The 8,055-nt window shown below is 43.5% G+C and overlaps 1 long non-coding RNA gene across 2 annotated transcripts; it reads left to right on the forward strand.

Moving 5' to 3' along the window:
* The first annotated feature begins 350 nt into the window (after positions 1-350).
* Positions 351-5,449, forward strand: LOC136182735 (uncharacterized). 2 transcript variants are annotated; one of them, XR_010668784.1, is made up of 3 exons: positions 351-565; positions 3,848-3,999; positions 4,136-5,449. It is a non-coding gene; the product is annotated as an uncharacterized lncRNA (long non-coding RNA). The 2 variants fall into 2 exon arrangements; XR_010668785.1 differs by having other exon boundaries at positions 4,173-5,449.
* The last annotated feature ends 2,606 nt before the right edge of the window (positions 5,450-8,055 follow it).

Consider the following 8,055-nt stretch of genomic DNA (forward strand, 5'->3'; position numbering starts at 1 on the left):
CAGGTGTGATGCCGGAGTCTGCATCGTTTCCACTTGGATGGAATATTTAACGAATTGGATGTATGGTGGGCACCCATGTCTGTGTGAGTTTCCCCCCAAGCAGAAATGAACCCTGTGACAGAGATCTCATGTGGGGGTAAAAGAGGAGAGATCTGCTCCTGAGATCATCAGAGGAGGGGGGGGTCTCCAGGGTGCAGCCTGCAGGAAGGAGAGCCTGCAGGAAAGAGAGCCTGCGAGGCTGCCGTAATGACCAAACACGGCCCTGATTGGACATCTTGCATGCATTAAGGGCGGGTTAGATGATGCACTGTGTCCTTCAGCCCGGGAGATCCGATAACAAAGCCGAGCTGTGCTGGGGTAAGGCGATCCCGGCGCAGGGCCTCGGCTGCAGGCCGCTGCTTCGCTCCCAAAGAAACACCTCTCTGTTCCACCGCCGTGAAAGTGGAGACCCTGAGATGCAACAATACGGAGTCACATGTGGACGCAGACATGTGGAGAGCAGGCGAAGGGACAGAAGACGAGCTGCAGCAGGAAGGTCACTGTATGAGAAGCAAGACGAGGCTGAGTATGAACAAGTCAATTTTACAATAAGACTGTCACTTCTCATTTGGGGATATAAACAATATATTCTTTTATAATGTTTAATTGTTGAATTCCTTTAAGTTCACATATTATGCTAACCCACTTTACCATGGTTTGCTAACACTAATATGTGTCCCTATTCAGTCTTCAAACCACTGATAAAGTCCGTTCTCTCTGTCTTTTGCCTGCTCCACTTTTCAGAAAAGGTGTGCTCAAAGAGGCCAATTTTCCTATCATGACGTCAGGAAGTAATAGTGCGTTTCATTTACCTTGGAACTCGGATCTCTTAGCTGGGAATGAGGTCACATGCGAGTTTACCGCGTTCCAGTTGCAAGTTGGCAACAATTTGTTAAAGCAACATGGACGCCTTCAGGAGTACCTTTGCTTTATTAGCTGCAATAACAAAACACTCCGAGAGTACTGTAACATGACAACATGTCCACAGATAGAACATGCACGATTGATTTAATAACAGAAAAAGAGTTGGACTAAGTTGCTAATAAAGACAAAAGTTCAATCTTAAACGTCACTGTTGATGCACATGGCAGCCATGTTGGATTTGAACTCAGTGTTTGTTTTGCCCTCTGAGTCAGCCATGCAGCTGTAGACCTTAAAATCCTTCTCCTTAAAGTACTAAAATCAGATTTTTTTCAGTCTATTATGAGGGATCCTAACCTCTCAGTTTCCTCCTGGGACAGGTTTACTTTCTGTTCCAAGGACCAGAACCAGAACTTTTAAAATTTAATGTACTGCTGCATTCCCTTCAGTCTCTTCTTATCTACTCTTACTTAAAGGGATACTTCACCCATTTGCATTAAGTTTTGTATCATTAGAAACCTGGTAGTATTTTTGAATGGTAGTGCATCTCGCCCTCATTTTCCCCTGAGATGTGAAATCTTTGTATTTCTGAGTCTGAAAAGGAGGGTGAAACTACAACGCTAGTTCCTCATATTTTCGACCACTGAAGCTACAAACCAATCACAGATCAGTGGGTGGGAACTCCCAGAATCGAAACTTAACGTCTGCCATATTGCTTGGAAGCTATGCTAACAGGCTCTATGGAGAAAGCTGATAATGGTGAAAAAATATGAATATGGCGGCGAGACGGCTGCTCGCCGGGAACCCGGCCCCCGCGACACAAGACCAGCCTGTCGGCAGCAACCGTCTCGCGGCTATATTGCCGCTGCCGGCCGCTGCCAGCTCAGCAGCCGAGACATAAGGCCTGCCTGTCGGCGGTGGTGAGGACGAGGAGCCTGGGCCGGCTCGAGCTGGGGCGGACTGGTAGTGTCGGTGCTCTCACTGTTTACCTATGGACACAGACATCGAGTTTGTTTTCTGGTAGGAATTTCCAAGATCAATTCTGGAAGAATTCTCTGAATCAGTTGAGGAAATGGTCTTGTGTTTTGAAGTAAATATGTCTGTAAATGTTTTTATATTTCTATTGCTATACTGTATATTTTGGAGAAACTGTAACGATTGAATTTCCCTCTGGGATTAATAAAGTATTTCTGATTCTGAAATAGAGGACCTTAGTGGGAGTGGCCTGCGGTGCTGTGCATTCTGGGATTTGGTGTCTTTCATCCACATGAGCCAAAAAGACACTTTCTGCCTTTTCTCGGCTAAGAAGGCACCAACTTCAAAATGTATTTCACATTTCTACTACATATATGACCCAATGTCAATACAGATTCATGTTTCAACGGGTGAAGTATCCCTTTATTGTTTTTCTAAAGTACTTACATGTGATTCAGGAGAATTCACCTCAAGCAAGTAGAGAGTGATGACATTTACAAACGCATGACCATAGACTTAAAACTTGTGGCTGGTACAGTTTGGTAAAAGGTAAATAGACTTGTGCTTGTATAGCGCTTTTCTAGTCTACTCAAAGTGCTTCTACATCGCAGATCATACCTAGACATTCACACCCTGATGGCAGTGACTGCTATGTAAAGTGACCATTAGAAGCTAATCCCAGTCATACACTTTCATCATCGGACATGTGGCTGTAGGTGATAGGGATCGATCCACTGATCCAGCTGAGAGGCGACCAACTCTACCAAGTGAACCTCAGCCGTGAACAACCAGATCAGGAGGATTTCAGGGACAATATTCCTGAAATGATCTAGAAATTTTCAGGACTGCACATGTGAAAATGTCCTAACATGCTCACAAGTTTTTTGTTTTACATTTTTCTTTTTGTAATGAAAAAATTTGAGGACGATGTGGGGAAACTCCAAGGTTCCTCAAAATTCAAATTCAAAAGTCGAATATTGAGATTTTCTTTTTTTTCAAAGGTATGACATTGCAGAAGTTTTCTCTTCCCATTATCTCAATCCTTTGAAAAATAATGCAATATTTAGTACAGGCTGCAGGTTATGCCAGTATTTACAGTAATCCAGTGTGCCTGTTCTCCTTTTCACATGAATGAAGGCCCTTAAAGCCATCAGGAGCAGACAAAAACCTGCACCGCCACCAGCCAACAACACTCACATCTCTGTATTTGTCTTCAGACCTGGTGTCCCTGCAGCCTGCACAGATGGATGTGGGTATTACTTCTGATAGAGACAACAAAAGCTCCATCTTTTTCAAGCCGTGCAGCGAGCTGGCAGCACTTTCCACCCAGCAGCACTTTGGTTTATATATATACGAATATATATATTGACATTTTTACACCCAGCAAGATCATATCTGCCGGTTACGACAACAGTGTGAATTATGAGGTCGTGCTTTATATGGAGCATGTCGCGTGATGACATGCGTGGGAAAGACAAATGGTGGCGGTACAGTTCCCATTCAGCCACCAGAAGAAAAGAGAAACATACGTCTGGCCATTAATTAGGTGGCGCGGAGCAGCAGATTTAGTTTGATGGGAAACAAAAGGTGTCTTTCGGGGAGATTTGTCTCTTGGCTCTGAGCTGACTTCTTTGCAAAGATCTATTGTTCTGCTGCAGAGACACAAGAGGCTCACTGAGACCAACAGACCCCCCCTCCACTGCTTCAAAGGGCTGAAGGATAAGTAAGTGGTCTGCTGCACGGCCACCAGTTGATCCAATACAAAGCCCAGTTTGTGTGATGGTGTTTCTTTGTTTTACATGCAGGGGGAGTTAAAGACAATGGTGATACTGCATTGAAGTGAAAAACAAAGCAAAGTCAAAAGATTCTACTTTCTACTTTTTATTTTACTTTCTTCATCACTTTGTAAAAAACACAGACTGTAAATATTAATGGATGAACCCTGAGTGATGTCAGCCATCTGTTCCTGCAGGGGGCTCCGGAGGCTCATCAGCAGCAGCCGCCATGCTGGAAATCCTGTCTCAGCCTAACTTTAAGTCGACCTAACGACTGACTGAGAGCTGGAGCTGAGGCGGGTTTTAAACCTCTTGATGAACCGTTACATCGCGCCCACCTGTCAATCAGGTCAGCTACATGTCTATATGGATAACACATATTGTTTCTAAAATCACAACAGAGCTGTTAAAAAAATTCAACCCTCGTACAGTGTGTGCCAGTGACGATAATAACTAATCAGACCTATTTTGTTTTTTTGTACCAGGCTTTAACCATGTGAAATTTTGCTGCTTTTTTGCCAGTCACGTGTCGGTGACTTCTTGTGTTCCTGAAGCCAGCCTCTAGTGGACACTCGATTGGCTCCACCTTTCAAGACCGGAGGTTGCTGCTTGGTCTGATCACTTTGTTGTATTCCAGGAGTTGGAGGAGACAGTGTACAGTAACAGACTGTGAGAGCCTGACAAAGGTATACTGCTGACTACTTTTTTGATTAACTTGGATCCGACACGATTTTTCAGACACACAAAACACATTCACTAATCTGAGCAGCTGTTCACCATCAACTCCTGTTTTACATCAGGTACAATTACTGTTTTTTCAATGGAGTTTGGTGGCACCCCAGAGAGCGATATAAGAGCTGAGACGTATTTATTTTTTAAAGCATCATTCTATTTAACACAAGGTTTAATGTAGAGTTAAATTAATCGTTATAGCTGCAGAATCTGTGAACTGGTGGGAACAGTTTATAAAGATGCTCATAACAAAGTGTGTTCAGCTTTGGCGATGTGCTGCAGCCTCCTGCGACTCACCCCTTCAATCCCACAGACTCTTCATGCAGGATCCTTCCTCCCTTCCTCCCTCCCTCCCCCTCGTCCTTCCCAGCCAGCTCCCGGCTGAATGAAAGAGAAAATAAAGAGATCTAAATGTCAGCGGGGAGCTGAGTGCATTCCTCTCACCGTGTCCCGAGACCGGTCACCCAGAACAACTTGTGATCCTGGGACAAAGCTGACGACAGCAGGTGGCCATATAAAGAAATTTTGCTCCCAGAATTAGATCTTATCCCAGGGAAGTGCCATTGAGTCATAGATAATACCCCTGCACCCCCCCATCCTGCTGGGTCCACGAGGATTTTCATTTCAATTTCTTTACACAACGATGCTTTTCATCTTGACCAGGGCGAGATGACAGTGCTGCAGCTATGAAATAAATGGGAAGCAGTTGAAAGGCAGAATTATCCCCCGGACCTGCAACATTGCTTGGAATGCCCCGTTGTTTCCATTCATGTACGTTTGTGACATTCTCAGGGGCTGCATCACACACACACACACACACACACACACACACACACACACACACACACACACACACACACACACACACACACACACACACACACACCCAGAGTCACGCAAGGAAAGAGGCAGATGAAATCAGACAGGAGTGGTACCTAGCCACACGCAAACGTACACACACACACACACACACACACACACACACACACACACACACACACACACACACACACACACACACACACACACACACACACACACACACACACACACACACACACACACACTTTAATCCAAACAGGGCTGGTATTTTATAATTTCATCTCCTCTGTCTCTTTACCTTTTTCCCATTGCCTGTTTTCTAGGGGGCATATAAATGATGCATGAGGATGAAAATGTCACCCCCAAAATAAAGAGAAAGCAATTTTGTCACATGGAAAATGGTTATTTTCACCGTTGTCTTGTGTCGCTGCAGCTTTGCTGTGGTAAAATGCTGCAGCTGTTACACACAGCCGAGAGGTACCGAGCGTTAGATAAAGGTAACACATCAACACACCCATGCTGCATGATGATCCAATGTTACACGATGTATTCTGAACTGAATGATGTCAAAAAACAAATAATTGAATCAATAAAAATAATATTATGAAACAGGTTCTGAAGGCATTATTGTGACATGCGGGAAAGGAGCCACAGGTAGGATTCGAACCCGGACTGCCAACTTGGAGGACTTTGGCCTCAGTACATGGGGCACACACAATAATCACTAGGCTACTGGCGCCCCGATCTTTAATTTCTTACAAGATTTAATTTTGCATTAAAGAATACAATTGAAATGTCAAGTTAACCTTTCAGTGTTAAAATCAGAGATTTTAAAAAAGTTGGCCCTAAGCAAAAATCTAAATGAATCCATTTGATGAAAACTCAACATTTTCACAGGAGAGGCATCATAAAGGTCTGTCGACTTCTCTGACCACATTTGAGAAGGATGTAGTGAACAGCTAGGGTGAGTAAAGTCAAGTATTAAAACCATAGACTGTAAATGTTAATGGATGAATCCTGAGTGACGTCACCCATCTGTTACTGACAGGGGGCTCTGGAGGCTCATCAGCGACAACCGGCATGCGGGAAATGTTGTCTCACTCCTAATTTCCACCTTGTCCTTGAGCGCCGTGGTCCATCAGCGTTGCTCCCAAACCGCTGTTCAATGCCACAGCGAGCACTGACTTAGTGGAAATTGCGGTTCAGCCTCGTGCCTAACTATGGATAAACTCTAAACGGGTGAGTTATCAAATCACCCCCCCCCCCCCCCCATTTTTTTTTCAATTTGCATCTTGATTAAAATATGTAATCGACAAAGGAGCGAAGGTGACACTGTTGGACTGCAGAACCCGTTTCAAACACTAGGTGTCAGAGTTACATACTGCTCCTTTAACATTATGTAAATGTACTGACTGAGGATAATTCATGTTTCATGTGGCTAACATTTTTTTTCTTATCCAATGGAAATGTATTTCACGGTCCAAAAAGTTTTAGGGGCATTTGTGTGCAAGACCAATAAATAAAAAATGTGTAGCATTTCTTGGGAGTGTGTGAAGTTTCTAAAGTTTCAAGCACCCCTAACCTGTTGAAACGGCAATTTACTTTGGCACAAAATAGTGACATTCAATGCATTTCAATTGGTTTCTGGGAAAGGTTTGAAATACTTCCCTAACAAACCACATTTTTCCCATAAAATCTGTCTGCTTGTGACTCAGATTTATTTCAGCGTTCTGGATATTTTGACTTATATGACAATGGTTGGGTACTATATTTTACCTATAAGGTTTCTCTATTACAGGACGATCCATGTTCAAAAACTGAAAACACACTGTGGAAAGAAAGATCAATCAGAGCTCCTTCACGGGCTCATCAATGTAATTCTTCATGGTAGGCAGCGCACGGGGCCTCTCTGCTTTTCTCCTCACTGTTTTGACATCCCTTGATTCCGCTGAGTCGCCGTTCTATTTTTTGATCCACGCTCATTTTCCATTGTGACTCCCCCGATTTACACAACACGCAGACAACTCGTGACTTCACCCTGCAGACCAAAGTGAATATTTGAAAAGCTCAGACCCTGGTTTCACTTTTCTGATGGATAGCTTCGCTGGGAACTGTAAACTGTGGTTTTGAATCCCTTTATGCGCTGAGAGTGCAGTTTGAACTCTAAACTGTGGATGACTCATAACTCCAAAAGGCATGTTGGGGAGAGTGTAAACGCTCGCTGTGTGGTTCTGCTGAGGGCTTTTCTCACAGATAGGACTGTTCTTCTTTTTTCTTCACTCTGACTTTAAGTCATCACGGTTCAGCCGGATCCAAGAGAACGCTCTCGACCTCAGCTCAAGTCTCGTGGAATGAATGATCATGTTTCACTCAGAATCAGGCTTGCCTCAAATGCAACACCAGCCAGCCAACTTTTCGATGCACAGGCATGTGTATGATATTATGTGGGTTTAACATAGCTATGACTTAAAATACACCAAAACCACAAAATGGGAAAAAAAAGTGAGTCGCTTGTGTTCATGTACGTTTTAAAATATTCTACGTCAGTGGTGTTGTCGGCGGTCTCAAGCAGGAACGTCTAAACCTCTAAATGAAACGAGAATCTTTGATGAGCGTACATTTCTTTACTGACATTATCACTTATTTAAATCTAAAACCTTGATGCTTTTCACAAACATGATCATGTGTTAAAAGGCTTCTTCTGCACTTTGAATTTGAATTGTTTCAGTGTCAACATGTAATCTTAACAAATAGGCAGTGACAACGTCATAATGCAGTGGTACAAATTGGAGGTCAGGTCCAAGCCAGCCTTTTCCTTTTTCTTTTTTTTAAATTGTATGCAGTTACGCAG

The sequence above is a fragment of the Labrus bergylta genome, chromosome 15, assembly GCF_963930695.1.
Source record: "Labrus bergylta chromosome 15, fLabBer1.1, whole genome shotgun sequence".
NCBI lineage: Eukaryota > Metazoa > Chordata > Actinopteri > Labriformes > Labridae > Labrus > Labrus bergylta.